This window comes from Callospermophilus lateralis, chromosome 10, assembly GCF_048772815.1.
Source record: "Callospermophilus lateralis isolate mCalLat2 chromosome 10, mCalLat2.hap1, whole genome shotgun sequence".
Classification (NCBI taxonomy): domain Eukaryota; kingdom Metazoa; phylum Chordata; class Mammalia; order Rodentia; family Sciuridae; genus Callospermophilus; species Callospermophilus lateralis.
Window position 1 is genome coordinate 12,653,469 of NC_135314.1, and position 23,402 is coordinate 12,676,870.

Genomic DNA, 23,402 nt, shown 5'->3' on the forward strand with positions numbered 1-23,402 from the left:
CTTTAGTTTGGCTCTAACTTTAACTTCTACTTTCTATCTAGTCTGTTTTATGGATGAATATGTTTCAACTTGTATCCTAACAAATATCATCATAGCACACAAATTTCAACGAACTCTTTGGTTCTCTGTGCCTCACCAGGCGCCTAGTCATCTTACTGCATGATCATCCTAGAGGCTAACGCCCATCCAAGGCAACTTCCATCACAATTCATCAAACAGGCTGGATTTCCCAGCCAGAGCCACTGGGGATACAGGTGTACTTCTTCATGTCAGAGGTGATTTTAGTATCTTTAGCTACATTGATGTTATTAACATTTCATCATTAGAATCATCTGAGGAGCTTTGAAAAATTCTAATGCCCAGGATCTGCCACTGGACATTCTGAAACAACTGATTTGAGGTGGGTCCTGGGCACTGGTGTTTTCAAAATGCAGCCAAGGCAATTCTATCGTGTATTCAGGTTTGAGAATTGCTGATCTACGTGAAGATACGAGACACGACTAACTGCTTTGGCTTGTTGACAACGTATCAGTCAGTTATTGCTATGGAACCGACAACCACAAAAATCCCACTACAGTAAGCATTTATTGAAAACTTATGCATCTCTGAGGGTGGCTGGGTAGTTCCAAGAGTCCCAACATGGTTGACCCAGCTTGGCTTTGGCTATAGGTTTAGTTTATTTGGATTCATATGATCTAAGTCTTCTGGGACCAGCAGGGTTCCCACGACATGCTGTCTTCGTGGCAATGCAAAGCTGCACAGAAAGTGAGTGGAGACATGTGATATATCTTGGGGTCTGGGCTCTGGACCGTCACACCTTTTCTTCTCCCATATTCCAGGGGAAAAGTCAGTTACTTGGTTCAACCCAACTTGGAACGGCTCTGCAGTCTGGCAGCACATGGAAGTTGCTTTTCTTGATCGTGACTCTCACTGGGATTATTTTGAACCGAGTTACAATTGAGAATTATTATTTCATGCAGCAGATTTCTCCAGACTTAACAAGACTCTAGGAAGGTAATTATTGTTTCCTCCGTCTACGGAAACTTGTAATTTAAAAATGATTTCCCAAATCTCTGTCTTTCTGCAGCCGTATGCTCACCCTCCCTTTTTCTTTTCCTTTAACACTTTTGTTAACTGTCTGTTGGTGTTGTGCAAAGCCACATTGGATCCTGAAACAGAAGGAAAATTCTGAAATACAATCCTTTCTTTATTTGAAGTTGTGATATTTTGTTTATTGCGGATTTAAATTTTTTTCGAGCATCACATTAAAATATTACTTATTTCGATTCCTGAGCTTTTTGGATCCTCCTCATTTCTGTCCCTACTCTTCATAAGAATGCATCTAGATGCATTTGTGTCCTCCAGGGATCTGACCTTCTTTCTTCCTCCACAGGACGCTGCCAGGTGTAATCAAGAGCTTCGTTTTCTTCTCCAGCTCTTCCACAAACTGCTTTTCTAGAGCAAAACTCAGAGGTTTCTTTATTTGTGGAGTAAATAAGCCAATGCAATGCAACTTCTGTTTCTGTTTTGCTGTAAGAAGGACACCCTCCCTTCTCTGCTCCAAGGGTGACTTCCAGAAGTGCTGGTGTGGACCATCCCCCTGGTCCCCGCACAGCATCTGAACTCAGGGATGAGGAAACTCAGGAGTCAGCTGGAGGATTTCTTCACATGTCCCTCCACAGGGCACAGGGCATATGGTGGGTACAAATTAAAAAGAGTAGCAACTTAATATCTAAGTATTCCCTAGGACAAATATGTAAACATAGCACACAGATTCTGGTTATCAACTTAAACCCTTTCCTACTAATTTTATGAAATAAACAGAGAGAAAAACTTTATCATTTTGATAATCTTTAGAAAGGTGAGTCTTGGATCAATAAAGCCATGTGGGTGCAGCATGGATGTTGGAGTCAGAAAGACAAGCATTTGTACCCCTGATCAACTGGGTAATGATGTGTGACTTAGAAAACTTCTTAACCTCAGGGAATCACAGTTTAATAATGATAATGAACTTCTTCTTGGAGGCAGAGGAAAGCTTATATTTCTCATGGCACATGATAGAGCGTAGGAAGTGATAGTTATGAGGTGCCTGAGTTTTTTAGCCAGAAAAACTGTTGTTGATTTAGGCATGAAGTTTTCACTCTTTGACCCTTTAGATAGGAGTCCTTAAAATTTTCTTGTGCATTTTCTTTTCTCCTTACATAGACTAGAGTGAGCTTGATTCTTCTCTCATGCACCAGGCTGTTAATAGATGCAGCTGTTTCCTGGTCTCTGAGGAGATGCAGGAAGGCCTTAGGACTTATTCATGAAGAGCAGTTCTTCCCTGTACACCAGGCATGAAGTGTTCATGGGTTTATCTGCACTTCATGTTCTTTGACCTTCTCCCTTGCTGTTCTTGTCCTTGCTACCCTGCTTGCCTCTTTTTATGTGCTAGCCCTGAGTTATAGTAAGATTGTAAACTGGATGGTTACTGAATAAAATTGTGGATGTGAAAAGACCTTGAGTGAGGATGAAGGGAATTCCTTCCCTGTAATGCATACGTTTTGTGACATCTCTTTTACAATGGATTAACTTCTTGGCCAAGCCCTAAATGGACAAAGTTGCCAAGTGTCTGGATTTTGGATGCTAAGGACCTAACTCTTCCAAAACTTGTGCATACAGATCACCTACAGCAATGTAGGACTACAATAGTTTGGATTGCTTTTCATAGATGGAGGGGCTTAAGTCTTTTCTCATGGTGGCTTTGATAGAGCCAGTGTGTTTTGGGTGCCTTAATCTCCTGTGCAATGTCCAACATATTCCACATTCATTATAGTTGCTAAATAAATAGTTAACTGTATTAAGTTAGATGTGATGGAATTTACTTGTCTGGAGAAAAGTAAACACCCCTAGATCACAGTAACAGAGCATCAAGAACAAACAAATCGTTGAAGGAGACTCACGTCTCCCTTTGGAAAATTAAAGTAAATGGTTTAAGAGAAACCCTGTTTATCAAATGGCCATTAAGAGTGAGGGGATGCCATCCCCAGCCCTAGTGCTATTAGTCTTGTCACTAACTACATCTTTACATAAATGCTCGTCTATCCATTGGTGTGGAACTGCCTGAGGCTCAGGGAATTTTTTGTGAGATCAACATGTAGGCCAAATATCCTGGCCTTAAATTACTCCCTCTGTGTGTAGGTTAGACTGAGTAGAAGCGAAATGGACTGTTGAACTAGCATGGAATTCAGATAAAATTCTACACTTAGGTTTACAAGTAGAGAAACTCTGGAACTCCTAAGAAGTAAACATCCCTGTGATCATTTCTGCAGGGGAGACCACCAACGTCAATCAATACTGAAGTGGATAAATCATAGTCTATTTATGCAACAGAAGATGATGCCTTGGTGGAAATGAATGAACCACCACACCACATGTTCACTTTACACACATCATCAGGATTAACTTTCAAAATATAACATTGAACAGCCACTTTCCTGCATCTATGTAAAGACAATAGACAGTGAAACTGAACCTTATTTTCCATGAAGTTGTACTCATTGCAATGAAACCTACAAGACTTCACAGTGTGCTGTGTTGCTTAGCTATGGGGTTCGGTAGGTTCAATGCATTCGATGCATTTTTGACTTACTGGTATTTTGAACTAAAATGGGTTTATTGAGATGTGATCTCATCCTAGGTCAGGACGCATCTCTAGTGAGAAGCACAGGGCTCCTGTGAGCCCCAGTAGCCTCCATTCTGCTATCGTCACCAACAATCCCCAAACTTCAGGTCTTGAAATAGCCATTGTAGCTCTGCTTTCACATTGTTGCGGACTTCATTTTAGAATCACGGCTGATGGAACAGCTGTCATTCAGAACCTGGCCAGAGGCTGGCCGAAGAATGGGCAGAGCTTGCAATGACCTTTCAAATTTCTGCCCAGTCACTTCTGATCAAGTTTTGTTTGCCAAAAAAGTGCCATGGCCAACCTAATTTCAAGTTCAGGTCTACAGAGTGGCCAGAAAGAGAAGGCCAGGATGACCATGAACAAATACAGCAGTGTAATGAAACAAAGGGATGATTCACAGAAAAGTCAGGCTATCTTTGAAGGGTCTGGAAGGAGGATACAATTTGAGGGGATGCAGGAGGCCTAAGAGGTGTGTTAATGCTCTCTTGATCTGGGTGGTGAGTTTATAAATCCTGATTCTCCTTATAATGTCTCTATTTTCTTGAACTCCATATTTGTATGCTGTAGTCCAAAAGAAAATATAAAAGAAGAACCTTTAAAATATGCATGTCATATAAATGATAATAGACAACATATCTGAAAGGATTTTAGAGATATTGTCAACCCTAAAGAGAGGAAGAAGAAAGGAGCAGAGACAAGGAGGGAAAATTTACATTTCATTTTATACCCTTCTGTTTCAATTTCTTTCTTATAATGTTTGTGCTTTGCTTACATAATAAAAGATTAATATTTTTAAAAAGCATAAGAAATCAAGGCAGAACAAAAACTATGCGCCTCCGTGGGACACCTAGGTATTTGTTCCCAAAAGCAAGATGACCCGTGCTGGGAGGAGACTGTGAAGGTGTGGGAAGGGCTGCTCAGAACAGAGGAGAGTGGGCAGTCCTTCAGGTGGGAGAGTAAGCAGGACCATCAGCCTCAGGGTCAGGAAGAAACTGGACAGCAACTTAGCACCATGCCACCCCACAATGTGGGGATCCGATTGACCTGTCACTGGTGGTCCCCACCCAGCATCTCAGACCCTCGCAGGCCCCAAGGACCAGAGGGTGAAGGCCTGGGCCAATTTGTGTGGGGCTTGGGGTCTGAAAGGATATCTCTTCGTACCATAGCTCAGCTGAGCTGAACAAACCAGAAATTTTCCTAGGAACTGGAGGAGTGGACTGGATATCCCACATAGGTAGTTAAAATTTAATAATAACAACAACAACAACAACAAAAAAAAACAGCAATGAACTTATCTTTGTTTTTGTTTTTTTTGTGAAATATATTATGAAGGGAAAAAGCACTTCATTTGGACATTGCAATTCCATCTTCCAATGTGGGAAATACATGAATTATTATTCATGAATTATTATTCAATGAATTATTCTTTGAGGACGCTTAGGTCATTTTAGAGAAATGGAGCTGTGTTCTCTGGTCCAGGAAACACGGAGATGGGAGTATGTTTAACAGGGACAGTGAATCTGTGTTTGGGCTCCAGGGGTTGGAGAGGAAGGGGAAAAGAAAGGATGTGGGTTCATGCCATTAGTTTTTTGTGGCAACTGTAATCAACCACAAGCCAAGTAGTCTAAAAGCAGCAGACATTTATTCTCTAGTGGTTCTAGAGGCCAGAAATTCAATGTGAGTTTTATTGGGCTGGAATCAAGGAACTGCCAGGACAGGGCCCCCTGTGGAGGTTCCAGGGGACACTCTGTTCCTGGCCTCTCTGGTGGCCACCAGCCTTCCTTGGTTGTGCCTCTGTCTTCACAACACCGTCTCCTCTGTGTGCATATATTCTCCCTCTGCCTCTCTTTCATAAGGACACTTGTGAGTTCATTTGGAGCCCACCTGGATAATCCAGGAGCTTCTCCCCCTATTAAGATTCTTAATGTAAGCACATCTGTAAAAATCTCCTTTCCTGTACATACACACATTGGAGTATTATTCAGCAATAGAACAGAATGAAATCAGGTCATTTGCTGGAAAATGGATGGAACTGGAGATCATCATGTTAAGTGAAATAAACCGGACTCAGAAAGATAGGTATCATATATTTTCTCTCATATATGGAATCTAGGAGGTCAAGAATGACATAAAAGTAGAAGGAGAACTATTAGAGAAGAGGAAGGGGGTCAGAGGGAGATCTGAGAAGGGAGGATAGGATAGGGAGGGAGATGGGGTAGGCGATATGATCTGAGTATGCTATACGCATGTACAAATGCACCACAATGAAACCCACTATCCTGTAAAATTAATATGCACTAATAAAATAAAATAGAATGAAATAAAAGACTCTTTTTCCTTCAAAGGTAACATTAGTTGCAGTGTCAGGACCTGATATTTTCTGATAGCCATTATAAAGCCTACTAGAATTCAAATCATGCAAGTTCAGCTTTGAAGTTTCTATACCTAGAAACAAGGAAATGGGCATCGTAAGTACTTATAGACTTCACTGTCTGGTAAATAAATCCCGCCACATTCATCCAGAGCAGGTGTTTCGCATTAGTTTACTGTGGCTGTTATGTATCTTCACGCAATATCTCTGTGGCCCTTGGGCATTGCAATCCCTCCAAACCATTCTACACCAGAGAAAGTTATTACTGATAGCTCCCGGTACTAGTATTTCTGTTGAAAACAGGGTGGAGGAGATTTGTGTTTGACCCATTTAGGAGCCAGTCAGCATTAAATTAAAATGAAAGGGCAAGACTGTTTTCTGAGTTGAGTTTCCTCCTATGTGAACATCCAGCATAGTCATTCAAAGTTATGCTTGCGTTCATTGACAGGCCCATGTGAGTGGATCTGGGGTTGCTGGGGGCATGCAAATTCCATTTATTTCTGCCCCTATTGGAATGAGTTGGAATCAGTAGTGCATATGGCAAAGAACAACAAAAAGCAATTTTAATGAATGTATTATCATGGAAAATAGTTAGGTGCTGCCAAAGAGGATAGGAACACTTATTTGTAAGTAGGTCGGGGTGATACATTTCTCATTGTGAGCAAGTTTTTGATTCAGCAAAGAATAGCTGCCTCCTCTATGGCTATTTCTGATGTCTCTATCTTCATGCTTTATGGAATAATTTTGTTTGTCTCTCAGTTGAAAGTCTTCTTTAAGCTTATAAGATAGTATGTCTGGCAGGCTTTCTTCTTTTCCTTTGTGAGGTTAGTGAGGCAGAAATGGAAGGAGCTCTTGTTTCCAGGGTTTTTAAAATTATATTTGTCAAAAGTGTTTTACTTTGATTTTTAAGAGTCTTTCAAGGGGTAACTTGGATTCCAGACTTTAGACATTGCAAATCAATGCCACCAACTTTGCTTTCTTATCACCAAGAGGGGCACGTGAGGAGAGAGCCCCATTTGACACCCTGTGCATAAAAGCCATGGGGGAGTGGAAGGGATAGCATTTTAGATGTTATTAGAGGTTGCACACAGAAAATATATAAGACTAAACAATTTCAATATCATCAGGGAAATAATTCTATGTCAGCAACGAAAAGGAATATGCATATTGTCATCCAGTTTAAAATGTTTTCCATGTATTTTTTTTTTTCTAATTTAAGCCTCCAGACAGTTATGTGAAGCAAGGTAGGTATTATGTCCATTTTATAGATGAGAAAACAGAGCTAGAAAAGCTGTAACTTGGGCAATGTCAGGTAGCTCACAGGTGGCTGAGGTGTGATGAGAACCCAGTGTTCTTTTCAAGAGACTACACTCTTGTGGTAGTTGACAGCTATTGTAAAAGCTGCACACATACACAAAGAGACAGACACACAGACACACACATGCTCCCTTTTTCATTTGCGGTTTGCTTGCCTGGATTGGGGTGAATAACCTGCTCTAGTAAAAAATAGTGTGTTGTAACATCGGAATGGAAATGATCCTTGTTCTTAATCCAAAAAGATACCAGGGCAATATTTCTCCAAAGGATTAAGAAAAGAAATACTTTGTTACACCAGATTGGCCTCCTCAAGAATAATTTAAAAGAGCACTTTTTATTAAAATCACCAAGGATACTTACTAAGAATTTGAATCTTTCCCTCTCATCCTAGAACTCTGAAGCAGATAAGGTTTATGCATTATGCACTAATATTTGAGTATCACTGTTCCTGAACACTTTGATCTATCATCTATCTCCAAGGTAGATACATCTATGCATTTAATAGCTGAGATGGATACATCTCTAAATTTCTATTATCCACATACTTTTTTAATATCAAACAATGAGCAAGGTAGAAAGGCAAGACTCCTTCCTCCTTCCTTTTATTCTCTCATCATTTGCAATGTCTGTTTGAAACACTAAAAGTTGTTGCTATAGCAATGATTGATTGCAGATTAAGTCTGACCAAAGGAGTTCATAGTATCCCTACCTCCTTCTTGCTTACTGTTGATAGGATGAGTTGTTAGGCGGAGTGGCTGGAGTCTGGACTAGTAGCTTGCTGGTGTTTGTTGGGCTAGGCCTTGGAGATCCATTAGCAGCACTAGCAGAACTCCAGCTTCTGAGAGCCTGGAAAACAGGAACAGATAAGAGGGAGCATTCAGGGAGACTGGCAGTTATTGAGGACTGAGATTTATCGATTTCCACCATATGCCTGTTGTAAATAATGTCCTTTGAGTTACAGCCACAACAAAAGATGAATTTCTTTTTGCTTAGTTAACCTCTATTTGGAATTATTGTTTTTGCTCTTAAAAATTCAGCTACTACCAACATCTCATCCGAACCCCACCTCTTGCCCACATTCTTCTTTGCTAACCAAACACTATTTTGTACAAGGTTCCACTGTATGTGTCTCAAGAGAGCAGGCCCTTGAATCAGCTACGAAGAGATCGAGTGGTCTAAGCCAATCAAGGGGGATCTGTACTTCTTGCTAAGGATTGGTTCAATAAGGTCGAGTGATAGAGTTCTGGCCAATGGGATACAAGAGAGAGTCAGCTGAGGGGATTCTGAAAAATATTTTCTTCATTCACAAAAACAGTCATAGTGAAATAGATATTTTTGTTGTTGATATTTTTGTTGATAATTGTGATGCTTAGAAGCATCCCATGTATCAAGCACTTTTAGGATAATGAAAAAAATTAAACTAAGGAGACCCAAGCCAAGTGGGGCTCAGAGGAAAGATAGAAGGATCCCTGGGTCCTGGAGAGCTCAACTGGGCCTCCTTCCTAATGGATTAACCTTGCAAGCCCCTCATCTTAGAGTCTCTTGCTGTGAAAAAAAAATCCCTTGGAGTCACTGGGCATGTGCATGTGCCTATGGATGCATGCTTGTTTGTGTTTACTTGAAGCTCAAAGCTTCCTGATGGATCATAGCATAAAAGAGAAAGGCAGTTTTGGCCCAGGGTCTGAGTGGGAAGGCAAACACTTATAGTTCAATGTAATGAGTGCTGATCAGAAGTTTGAGAAAGGGGACACTAGAGCAGTGTTTACAAAAACTTAACATGCATTGAAGCTACCTGGGGTTCTTGGTAAAGCAAAGATCTGATGGAGGAATTTGGGAATGGGATCTCAAATTTTGCTTTCTTGATTGGTACCAGGAGATGCCATTATTGCTGGCCCAAAGACCACAATTCTAAGCATTAGAGGCCACTGATTAATCTAACTCTCCTTTCCTATGATAGGACAGCAGACTTAGAACTAATTAGTATTCTGGAAAAAATAAACATGTGTGTGTGTGTGTGTGTGTGTGTGTGTGTAAAGTTTGGGATAATTCTCTAAGGGAAAATCATTTGGAAATGTCATTTAACTCATAGAATGGGAATCTAAAAGAGTCTCATTTTGATTTCACACTGTCCTATATATGTGACAGAGACAAACTTCTCACCTATAGAAAGGAGAAAGGTTTTTAAAAAGTGTTGTTCTTTTTCTCCCGTACCACAGAATGCAGTAGGAAATGGGCGAGCACACACCAGCAATTGAGTGCAAATGTTTAGACAGCCATAGCAAGCCCAGGATAATGGATGTTTCAATGCCAAGGAAATATATTGTTATTTAAACTCAGAAAAATGCCACCAGCAGTTCTCAGGAGTGGTGCTTTTTTGCAGTAGTGGTGAAGAAATGACAGAGCTATTCCACATGAAATCTGACTCGTCTCATAAAAAGTTATGGAAGTGCCTGACTGGTCAAGGGTGAAGACTGCTGTTAAAGAAACTTAAGCTTATTTGCTCATGTCAATGTTGTAATTGTGACTTAAGACTCAGGGACATCATGATTCAATTAAATGACATGACTCCATTTATTCAGTAACTCACTAAACAAAGATCGAGAACCTACTACGGGCCATGTATAAGAGAATTAGACACAAAAGGAATTTAAATGCAAACAAGTAGTAAAAATGGCTGACAGGAGGGGCAGCAGGAAGCATTTCATAGGGAATCTATTGTTAAGCTGTGGCTTGAAAATAGATAAGACATGACGAGAAGCCTGGGGTGGGAGTAGTGTTAAAGGAAGTTAGTGTAAGAAGATTGAAAATAGTGTGCAAAGGTATATGGGTTTTCCAGAAGCTGGGTCAAGGCCATAGAAAGAAATGAACAAGGAAATAAGAAATTCACATGAAATTCATGAAGTATATAGTTCTTATTATTTAGAAATAATTTCTATAATTTGAAGTCCAGAGAAAAAACTTAATGAAAGGAAATCTTAATATTGCATTCAGAACCAGCAGATTGGTATGAGGTGTTTCTTGAACATATTGTATGGCAAAGACTTAACTTCTTTTGGGGCAGACAGGAGCATTAAGCAATAAACTACAGGATGGGTCAGCATAAGGCAGCACAGACACAGCTCTGTTGTTGGAGGGGACAGACGAGGCAAGGCACCGAAGATAGCTGGAAACAGTTTTACTTGGCTGCAGCCAGGTTCAGAGGGCACAGCTTTTGCTGTAATCAACTAGTCCCCTGAACCCCGAGTTCAGGTAGTTTCAGAACTTTATACCCAGAGTGTAAGGGGAGGGGCTCAGAAGTTTATAGTCTGTAGAAGTTCACATAAAAGCAGCTTTTTCTCTCACTGTTCTGTGCAAGTTAAACCCTTCAAGGACAACACCTGAGAAGGGGAGAGCTTCTTCTCTCCTTTCTTTCCTTCCTTTGCCAGCTGTTACCAGATGTTACAGAAATGTAGACATCTCTGTGAAGCTCCAGCTCAAGGCCAGAGGTATGGTTAAAAGATTTTTTTTTTTTTTAAATTACACTTTGTATTTGCAAACACACTATTACAAACTACTATACTGGATAAATATTTGTGTAAAACTAGTAAAGGGGTGTTCAGCACCTGGAGTGCTGATAAGCTCCAGGCCAGTGGCCAAGTAAAATAGAGCAACAGGAAAATAGGAAGTTTACCTACATTGAACTCTTCGGTAGAGACTCTTTTGCTGGTAGTCCTAAAATCAATTATAGTGAAGATTTCTGGCGAGGCTTAAATGAGATTTTCAATGGAGGAGGAAGGTGCCACTACACTGTGGGATCCTCTCTTCTCCCCCACCCCCAACCTCTCTCCCCTCTCCTCCTGGATTTCTGAAAAGCACCTGTCTTATCTAAAAGCATTTAATTGAAAAAACACAACAAAACCAAAATCTATGCTGTGTCTTCCATTCTACACCTCAGAAGAATGTTTTGAAATGAAATCCTATTGTTTGTAAACTTTTTGAGGTAAGAGATGAAGAGGTTTCAAACAGAATTAAAATGCCCAACTGGTGTAATCTGAGGCTGCCAATAAAAAAGTAATATGCAAATAAATTGGGCCAGTGATATTTATTCATGAAACTACTAGAAGAAGTAGATGTAACCTGCAGAATGAGGAAATTTTTACAGCAGAACGCCTCAATAATCACCAACAAAACTTACTAAGCAATGATATAATCTAAAATTGGTGAGAAGGGGAATCTTGGAGTCTAGAGTATTAGAAGTAACATACACACAATGGAAATATATAAAAGTATATTAACTAAGTATGTTTAAAATTATTAAGACAAAAGAAGAAATTGAAACCCAAAGATTGAGGTTTGGGAGAGGAGGAGCACACTATTAAAAAAGAAAGAAAAAGAAAAAAAAAAGAAATCCAAAAAAGAATCAAGTGAATCTTCTAGTACTCAAAAAATTTGTAGTTGTTTTGAAGAATAGATCTATAAAATTTAAGATAAATTTTTCCAATTAAAAAAGAATATAGGTATTTTGTTGGGTGTTATGTTGGAATTTATAAATTAAATGTTGCAAAGATTTGTAATTCTGATACATTTTCAGGGTTACACTAACATCAATTATTATTATTAGTTTCTTTATTTACCTCCCTTGCTTTCTTATGTTTCATGAAAATAATCGACAAGAATAGCTAGGAAGAGTGAAAGATTAAAAGCAAAATGAGGCCATAATGCTGTAAGACAGCTATTAAGACATCACAGAGGGAGAATGGGCTATAGGCACGTGAACAGAAAATCCACAGATTTATTTAATAAATGATACAGGTCAAAATTCTGAAGGAAAAATGGATTCTTGTGCAATTATAGACATTTAGAAATAAGCAGCTCTGTGTTGGGATCAATAGCTCACATCTGTCCTAGAATAATTCTGGATTGATCCCAAACTTAAGTGGTAGAAGAAAGCAGCATTTAATTCTTAGTTTTCATAACAAATAAGACAGAAAATATAGTTTTTAAAGAAAATAGAAGTTTCTTTCTCTCTCAAAATAAAAATCTTGGATTGAATGGTTTAGTGTGGTGTTTAGCTTTGATCGATCATGTTCTCCCAAATACCCAGGTTCCATTCGTCTTATCATACCACTACCTAGTGGAATGTCCCCCTGCAGTAATGTTGTTAGTTTGTGGGTACATTTGTGTTCCTGCTCCACGGGAGCATGCTCTAGAAGTTCTATGTATTTTCCTGTCTTCTATTGACCACTACTTATCCCAGGCAATGCCTAGAAGCAAGGGATTCTGGGAAATGTAGTCTTGAGCTAAGCGTTTATTTGCTCAAGTTCATTTTTTCACTATAGGAGGAGAGCAAAACAGATAATGGTGAATATCAAGCAATCGCCTCTCATTGTTATTTTATATTTTAATAATTTCAGCATTCAGAAGGCCTTTTTAAGTATGTTAGAAAATGCTTATATGCAATGAAAAGTACTAAATTAAATTTAACTACATTGAAAAAAAAAACATCAGTACTTGGATAAATGTCTATGATAAAATCAATAGACATGATAATCTTGGAGAAGTATCTAAAACTGATTTTTCAGGCAAGGGGATAATTTCTGGATATATGAAGAAGCCCAGGATCACAATAAAAGAATTATGCCTATCAATTATTTTAAGAGTTTTATAGTTTTAGTTCCTAAATTGTGATTTTGATTCATTTTTAAACTTTGTATATTGTGTGAACTGTGCACCCAACTTTATTCTTTTGCATGCAGATATTCACTTGTGACAGCATCATTTGTTGAAAAGTCCTTTTTTTCCCCACTGAATTTTCTTGAATTTTTTTTAAAGGGTTATATGTAAGTGTAAGGGTTTAGTTCTGGACCCCCACTTGTATCATATTAATTCATAGTGTACCCTTATGTGACAATCTTGTAGTTTTGTAGTAAATAGTTTTCTAGTAAGTTTAAAAAGTGAGAAGTGTGACATTTTAGGATCTGCTTGTCAATTTCTTCAAAAAGGGTGTTGATAGTTTAATAGACATTGATTTGAATCTGTAGGTTAACATGCAAAGCATTGCCATCTTAACAATATTACATTTTTAGATGTGTTGAACACAGGGGTTTCTTTCCATTCATTTGTCTTCTTCAGAATTTTGCAATGTTTTGCATTTTCAGTGTATAAGTCTTGCACTTATTTAAAAAAAAATTCTTAAGTATTTTTATTTTTGATTCTACTGCAAATAGAATTCTTGTCTTAATTTCATTTTCAGGTTATTTAGGGCTCATGTGTGGAAATTCAACTGATTTTTGTATATTGACCTTATATCCTGCAACATAGCTGAACTTGTTTATTAGCTGATTGGGTTTTTGTGGATTCCTTAGAATTTTCTAAGTGCTAAGATCATGTGATCAGCAAACAGAGGGAGTTTTACTTCTTTCTTTTAAATCTAGATGCTTTCTATTTATTGATTTTTGCCTACCGGCCCTGGCTGGAAACTCCTGTACAGATTGGACAGAATAGCAAGAGAAGGCTTCTTTGTCTTACTCCTGATCTTAGAAGAAAAACTTTTGATAATTACCCACTGTTTGGTGTTCATTTTGACTTTTTTTTTTTTCGTATATGCCCTTTATCAGTTGAGCAGATTATTTACATTCCTGTTTGTTGAGTGCTTTTATCATTATAGTTCATTAGATTTTTAACAAATGCTTTTTTGTGCATCCATTGAAGTGTTCTGGGCATTGAACCCAGGGCCTTACCTAGGCCAGGCAACGGCTCTACCACTACCTGCACGCCTAGTCCCAGACATTTTATTCCTTTTGAGTCAGTTTTTTTTCCTCTTTCACCACTTCTATATTTTTTATTAATTATTAGTTGTTCAAAAACATTACAAAGCTCTTGACATATGATATTTCATACATTTGATTCAAGCTGATTATGAACTCCCATTTTTACCCCATAAATAGATTGCAGATTCACATCGGTTACACATCCACTTTTTTACATACTGCCATACTAGTGTATGTTGTATTCTGCTTTAATAGTTTGTGTCTATCTAGAAATTTGTCCACTTCTTTTAGATAATTATCATTAGCATCTTTTGGGCATACACTTGTTTTGGAATGTTGTTTAAATGTTGATAGTAAAGCATGTGAGGAGAATAGTTATGGATTAGGGGAAAATAAAAGAGAACTCACCAGAATTAGTTTGTCCAAAAAGATATAGGGAAAATATAGCTGTATTTCACATGCATATATTTTTCAGTGTGGGTGTTGAGCCAAGGCCATGTGGAATGCTGGGCAAACACTCTATTACTGACCCCAATCCCCAGCCATCATAGTTTTATTTATTTTAAAAATTGAGACATAATATTGGTAGAACTTTATGGGAGTACACAGTGGAAATTCAATACATGTACACAGTGTGCAATGATACAGTTGGGGCAACGAGTGTTTTCATCTTCTCAAACATTAATCATTTTTATGTGCTGGGAATTTTGTACTCTTCTCTTCTAGTCATTTTGAAATATAGATTGTTTTAAGATACAGTTACCCTACTGTGCTACAGAAAACTGAACTAGTTCCTTCTTTCTGTTTTGTTGATCTTTATTGAATTCCTTTTTCTCTTTTCAGTCCCCTCCACTTCCCAGTCTCTAGTGATTGCTATTCTATTCCATCACACAAGATTGACTTATTAGTTTCTACAAATGAATGAGAATATGTGGTATTTGTCATTCTGGGTCTTATTTCTTCTAACACAATGACTGTCAGTTCCATCCATTATTCGGCAAATGACAGGATTCCATTCTTTTTAAGGGCTGAATAATATTCCATTGTGTGAATACACCACATTTTTAATATCTACTCATTCACTGAAGATGATCTGAGTTGGTTACAAAATTTAGATATTGTGAATTGTGCTGCAATATATGTGGGTGTGCAAGAATCTTTTTGATAGGATGATTTAATTTTCTTTCGATATGTACCTAGTAGTGGAATTATTGGACCATGTGATCATTTTATTTTTAGTTTATTTTTAATTTTTTTAGGACTCTCCACACTATTTTTCAGAGAGGTATGTTCATTTATATTCCCACCAACAGTGTACAAGATAAAAGAAGTTCCTTTGCTCTGAATCCTTGCTGGCTTTTTTTTTTTTTTTTTTGGTCATTTTGATGAAAGCCATTCTGTGAGATATTTCATTGTGGTTTTGATTTGCCTTTGCCTGGTAATTAGTGACATGTAACATTTTTTATCTACTTATTGGTCACTCGAGTGTGTGTGTGTGTGTGTGTGTGTGTGTGTGTGTGTGTGTTTGAGAAGGGTCTGTTTAGTTCTTTAGCCCATTTATTTTTAATTAAATCTTTTATGTGTTCTTATATATTCTGGATATTAACTCCCTGTCAAATGAATGGTTCGGAAACATTTCCCTCCACTCTGTAGGCTGACCCTTAATTCTGTGGATCGTTTCCTTTGCTGGGTAGAAGCTTCTGATGTGTAGTGGTGTGTAAAGAAATGAGGTAGCATGTGGTCCTCCTTCAGGATTATTTTGAGTATTATATGGTTCCATATGGATTTTAAGATTGTTCTTTCCATTTCTGTGAACAAAGTCCTAGTATCTTGTTGGGAGGTCCATTAAATCTATAGATCACTTTGGACAATGTTATTGTTTTAACATTATCGACTTTTCTAATCTAGGAGCAGGTTGCATGTCCTTTTTTTGTGTCCTCTGAAATTTCCTTTATCAAGACTTTATAATGTACAATTCTTTCACTTGGTTATATTTGACTGTAAATATTTTTTTATAGTAATAGTGAATGAAATTGCTTTCTTGATTTATTTATTTTTTAGCAAATTTATTGCTAGTATCTAAAATATAATAATGCTATTGTTCATTATTTGTGTAAAACTATTGCTGTTTTTTTCTGTGTTGATTTCTTTCTTTTCTTTTTTTTTTTTCTTTTTGTATTAGGGATTGAACCCAGGGGTGTCTTACCACTGAGATTTATCCTTAGCCACTTTCACTTTCATTTTTATTTATCTCACTCAATTGCCCATGCTGACCTTGAACTTGTGATCCTCTACCCCAATCTCTTGAGTCCCTGGGAATATGGGTTGGTACCACCATATCAGCTGCATCTTGCAACTTTGCTGACTTTACTTATACATTTTAACAACTTTTTGATGGAGCATTTAGGTTTTTCTACACATAAAATCACATCATCTATATTTTGGGATTAACATGGTACGCACATTCAACCAGTATGCATTGGTACAGATCTACCAATTTTTTTCACAATCTGTATCCATTAGAATGAAGTTTATTTTCATTCTGATTGGTGCCTGAGCTGTACTAGTTTGAAGTCTTTTAAATATAACTCCTGGGTAAATATTAGCAATAAATGTGGATGATGCAGAACAACAGGAGCCTTCATGTATTCCAGTTTCTAGTTCTAAAATACACCCACGTGGGGGCTAGACACTGTGAAGCTCCTGCTGGTAGCGGAGTAATACCTGGTTGCGATTGTAGACACCAGCTTGTGACTGCCTTCCTTCTCACTCCCACTGTGTAAAGGAACATCCACTGGTTCTTACCTCCGTCTGAAACATCTATTAGACTTTCTGTTTTCCAAAGGAAAAGTCATCTTTGCTATAATTAATACTAAATCCTAATTTCTATTTAGGATGAAGACAATTATGATTTTGCCACTACTAATTTAAGAGAGCTAAGAAAAATGATTTCAAAGTTCTTTGTGGTAGGTTCACAGCATTATTTATGTAAGACAGTGTTATAGATCTTGTATTTTGGAAAAAAAACTACTGAATTTTCTAGAGAATCAAAGCTTATTTCTTTGAACAGCGTACCTTCATCTATTTTGAACTATGTCTTTCTAAAATCTATTATACTTCTCATGAAAAGAATATGTAAGACATAGCTTAAATTGTTTTTGGAAACTTTTTTGATTTTTTTTAAATGTCCTTATTATGCCACTTAAAATATTGTAGAATATTCAGTTGCCTGAGTATTTATAATTTACTTCATAGTTATTTCATTGTTGAATGATAAGAACATTTCACCTTTTTTTTTTCTTTTTACCAATGCAACTAAAACAAGCACTTTTATGCAGGCAATTATTAAGCACATAAATCATTTGGTGTTATATAAAATCTTGTGCCTTTTGGGCCATTGAAGAATATTTGGTTACTGGGCTTTACACCAAAAGGTAATTCAATGAATTGTGCTTTTGATTCTCCTAATCTTTTGTTTTAATTTTATTCTCTTCTCCCTTGATGTGAGATTGTTGGTCTAATTATGCCTGGTTCCATCAACTTTGACTTCCTCAATTCCATTTTTAATGCTTCTAATCAGCTGTAAAGTGGAAAATCAGCTAGTCCAGTGTGTTATACTTGCTTATGAAGAAAGAGTAGGTATAGAAAGTGCCTTGTAGGAAACAAGAGTTAGTACCATGTGGGAAAGAGTACCCAGGTTTTATTATATGAAATTATTTGTTTGGCTCAGATGAGTTTTTGAAACTAAAACTTAGGTTTCTTGGATGAACTTTTGTTGCCTATGTAAATTTAAAGAAATCTAAAATTATAAGAAAGGGTTTCAGATTAGGTATGCTTCAGGTAACAAACAATCCACTGAGCTTTGCAAGTAAGGAAAAGTACCTTATTCTGGTGACTGGTGAGGTGGAGTGAGCTTACCCCTGGAAAGGGGAGGCAGAGGGAGGCTTTAGAACTTATGGATTTGAAGAATGCGATGACCTGCTGGGTTGCTCTCCAGCACAGTGCTCTCCCTGGACAAATAAACTGCCACCTGCTTTATCTTGTAGCCGAACAGTCATTTGATCAAGGGCTTCATGACATGTGCTCCATGTCACATGGTCTCCTACCTGATCTATTGGGAATGTCACCTATTATCAGCCGTGACTGCTAATGCTGCCTGCTCTATTTGGACTCTGGCTTCCACTTCTCAAGTGACTGCTCCAGCAGTTTCTAAGGGAAAATACAAATGTCATTGTGCATGACTTTGAATCTACTTACAAAAACTACAGAGCGGTAGTTTTAAAGGAGATTGGGCTGAATGCTGGATACATCTAATATGCCAAAGGTAAATTCAAAGGAAGGATGCCAAGGGTCTCTCAAGTTGCTAACGGCACACAGTGAGCCTTCTGTGAGAAACCAAGTTGCATCACTTAGAAGAGGGGTGTTTTAGTCAGCTTTTTAAATACGGTGACTAAAAGACCTGACAAAGACTATTTAGGGGAGGGAAAGTTTATTTGGGGGCTCACGGTTTCAGAGGGCTCAGATAGACAGTTGGTTCCATTTCTCGGGGCTTGAGGTGAGGCAGAACAACATGGCAGAAGAGTGTGGTGGAGGGAAGTGACTCACAGGATGATCAGGAAGCAGAGAGCCGCCACTCTCCAGATACAAATGTATACCCCAAAGGCACGCCTCCAGTGACCCACCTCCTCAGCCACATCTTATCTGCCTTCAGTTACCACTCAGTTAACCTCATCAGGGGATTAATTCATTGATTGAGTCAGGCTCTCATAACCCAATTATTTCTCCTCTTAACCTTCTTGCATTGTCTCACACATGAGATTTTGGGGGACATTTAATAGGTAATCCATAACAAATAGTGAAAGGTAGGCTGGAATGGCTAAGAGTTCCTGTGAAAACTGTCCTCTGTCCCAATAGGTCCTGTGTTTGCCAACCACTGTGTCTTACCAGACCTCCCCAAGTTCATTGGGCAGGAGGGATATGAGTCATGTGATCACATCCCTGGGTAAGATAATATATGACAAGATAGGCTGGGACTATTTTACTATATATTCAACACACAGAGAGGGCAGGGGGTGGGACGGAGAGAGATCTGAGGGTTATTCCTGGCTAGAGCAATCATCAGTTCTTTGATTTTAAGTCGTTTCAGTCTCTCGTATCTTATCTACAAGGTAACTTGGGCTGGGTGATCTGTACAGTTTAGTCCACAATAAATCAGAAGCTACATATTGGTTGGGGTGTAGGGGAAGTTGCCGAAACAGAGAGATATTATTGGACTTGTTTTGAAAATGATACAAAAGTTTTTATTTCTTCAGAATATGTTACCTGATAAAACTTCACAATAGACTACTCACAGGGCTGACAGGTATCTGACAACAAGACCCAATGATCAGATGTCATATCCATTCTTTTCTTTTTTTCCTATCGAACAAACAAAACATATTTATAGATTCACTTATTTTAGTACACATACATTTACAGTTAATATTGTTTTTAAGTTCCTTTCACTGTTTATGTTTACATTATTCTGCTTTCTATCATTCATATTACTTTTAAAACATCACTTTCATTATTGTAGAAGGCTACTTTGAACCAACAAATTGTGTCCATATATTAGGGAAAATGTGGCCTAATGATAACAAAAAAAAAAAAAAAAGAAAGAAAAAAAAGAAATTTTACTCAAAAGTAGAACAGAGATAGAAACCCCACAGCTGAGATAAACTGTATCCCGTCAGCTCCGTATCATCTGAGGCAGCGTGGCATAATTGTTAAGAAAGCTAGGACAAATAAGAAATGAGGGATCTGTGGATGTCAGAACTAAATTCTCATTTCAAATTTGTAAAATATTTTTGAAAAATAATTTCATTGCCTTTTTCTTTTGAAATTTTCCTTCCATCACAAGCAGGCTGCTTGACAGATCTTGGTTTTCACAGGATGCCTTGAGAGAAACAGCCAAGGACACAGAACAGGCAGCCAAAGGTCACACAACACCCCTTGGCAGTCACCCCATGAGCCAGAGGCACCCAAGCCTGCCTGTGAATCAGAACCACAGGGAGCTTAAGAAATATGAATTCCTGCGCTTCCCCTACCTACTTTGTCTGAACCTTGGATAGTGGGTTGTACATGTACCTGCAAAGATGGAGATATGTATTGTTAAAAAAAAAATCTATAAGAAACAGTGGTAGGGTAACTTCTTAGGGACTCTGTTCTCCTGGTTGTGTGTTGAGGTACCTGAGGGTCATACTAAGCCCCAGGGGTACCATGAAATATTTTTTAATGCTCTAGGAAAAGAGTTACCTCTGTTGTACACCAATAAACTACGATTATTAAGTATTTTGGATCTTATTAACTAATAAGTAAATGAAACTACTCAGTATTCTTTTTGGCCTAGGGGGATTTTGAAAAAAAATATTAAGATAAAAAATTCCTGTAAAATGAGAGAGTTTGGGAACGTCTGTCCGCAGGGTGATTTGATGTCATAGACACATCTTAGGGAGGGTTATGGCCGATGACTCCCGCAGCCTGGAGCTTCCAGATTCATGGCAGAGGACTCCCACAGCATTGGGGCAGCCGACTGGAGGGAGGTGGTGGGCAGAGAGGATGTGGCATCATAGCTAGGGGACAAAGAGAGACGAGGAAGTATGAGGCTAGCCTGGCAGGCCCTGAGGACCCAACAGTGGGTAACCACAGCACCCCTTGGAAGTGGAAGCCCTGGTTATTCATTATGAGGCCTGTTCAGAGCAAGTATCTCCACCAATGAGCCCAGTGCATATCTTTTTTTTTAAAGGAAAGCTTTTGCCTGGACATTTTCTCCTCCAGGTTTAGTTCTGCGTACCTGCTGTGCTTGCAGAAGGCACCGACTGAGCTCACTTCTGTACCTCACACTGTCTTCTTTACCCCTGGAAGGGTGCAGGGCATACGAGGTCAGAATCAGGCCATCTGAATCGAGGTCTCTACTCTGCTGCTCACCAGTCTTGTTCCTCACATCGTAGTGTCTTCTGCTGGCCTCAGTTTCCTCAGTATGCACTTGCCACAGATGTTGCAAAATTTTTAAATTCTGATCCATTTTCAGGGTTACACTAATATTAATTATTATTATTATTTTCTTAATTGACCTCCCTTGCTTTCTAATGTTTCATGAAAATTATCAGATGGAGATTATACCTATGAAACCTTGTTCATGAGGTTTGGGGTGCATGTAACAAGGGAGGGTAGCATGTGGTGGGACTGGGCTTCTTTTGTGGATCGGGTCCTGGCTGGATGACTTGTCTATGGGTTTGTGGGGCCCACACATCACACAGAGGCAGGGAGAGCAGGGAGTTTCCAGATTCATGGCAGTGTGGGCTGCGGGTCTGGGATTTTCTTTTTTTTAATTGAGCAGCCCATTTCCAAAGCTTTGTATGACTGTGAAAAATAGTGTCTATTGTTGGTTATTTGAGATAAATGTACTTTTGCTTTGTTTTTGATCAGTTCGATTACAAACAACGCTGTAATTCATTCACATGGTTAAATGAAATAATCATGATGAGTGTAAAACAAAACAAGTACCTCATATTCCCTATAAGCATGGAGGAGGGACTTTTACATTCATCAATCTTTTCCCCAGTTCTTTTCAGAGAGGGGAAAAATAAGGTAGAGTTCCAAACAGCAAAAGAATTAAGAATAAATTCTTGTGTGCATTTTAAATATTTACATGGATGAGAGGTGGGGGAAAAGACAGTCTCAACATGTTGCAGTCACAAGTGATAAGTTGAAGAGCAGCTTCTCATTGTTCACGAGCTGTGAGCAACAATACAGGGTAAGAGTAAGCAGATGCCCAGGGAGCTGGTTTCGAGAGCGCTGGCCTGCCGCTGGATGCTCCAGGCTTCTCTCTTCACGGAGACTGTGCAGCCTTTTCTGCTGTAATCTCCCCGCTGGAAGAAACAAACCGCAAACCAACCCAGGCCCTTAGAATGATAAATACATAGGTGCACTCACCCTTTGATAGAAGAGGAGCCATTTGAAAAAAAAAAATATCAGGGAAACAAATGGACTCAGACGTGTCATAATGGACTAAAGGGAATTGTATTTTTGAGTAATAGTTTTTAAGCCTGGGTGCACATTAGAATCATTTAGGAGCTCTTCCTTGTCCTGGGACCACACTTCAGTGCAATGAACTTGGATCCTCTGGGATTCAGAGGTAGGGTTGGCGGAGCAGGAGAGTTACCAGGGCCTTGACATTCCTCAACAGCTCCCGGGGTCATTCTAGCGAAGCTGGTGTGGAGTCATCTTGCTGTATGGGAATCTTTGTGGAAGTAGTGACATGTGGCACTGAGGACCTCCAGATCTCCAAAATATAGGAGGAGGCCCTGGGAAGTATTCTGAAGTCTAAATCCTTGTTTAGCTAATTATTAGCTGAGTAACTTTGGGAAATTGCCCAACATGTGTAGCCTCAATTTCCTCTCTCATAAAATAATCATAACTGACAGCATAATACCCACACCAACAGGTTTTTTTTTTTCTTTTTTCCTTTTAATTCCATGAGATGCGAGCAGGGAAGTCTTTGTTCTCATCCTCATGTTTACTGACATCTGGACTCTGTCATTTGCAGTACTTACCACAGCATGAGCAAGGAAGAAAGCTGCTGCCAGTCATGTCACAGGGATTAAGAAGACATGTTTTCATTTCACCCCACACATCAAAGCTGAATACTCAGTCTACCCGGATCTCCCTGGCCTCCTCCAAACCTGGCTTACTGGTGCCTCACTCTTTGAACATCCCTCCTCTGGGACACTCTGGTCTTTTCCACAGCCTCCTGGATACCTGTTTCCTGCTCCTGTCTTCCTTTACGTTCTTTGCAGACTTAGAATAGAATCTTATGCAAGGGAAGAGCTGAGAAGGTGAGATGCCTGGAAGTGTCTCCCTTCTGCTCTTTAGGGATGCAGGGGGAGACAGAGGCATGGAGAACACCATTTTCCTCAAGGGAATGGTTTTTCTACAGTGGCACTGTTGACAGTTTGGATGGATAATTCTTTGGGGGAGCTGTCTTATATATTTGTATTATTATTATTTTTTTTATACCCAGCAAATTATCACAAAATTAGTGGCTCAAAACCACACACACATCTGTTGTCTCCCAGTTTCCATGTGTGTGGCCTGACTGGGTTCTCAGTTCAAGGTCAAAAATCAAAGCTTTGGTTGGTGTGATTCTCATTTGAGGCTCTGGGTCCTCTTCTAAGTTCATTCAGATTGTTGGCAGGATTCAGTTCCTCATACCTGCAGATTCTTACCCTGCTGGCTTGTTGGGTAGGGCTGCTCTCAG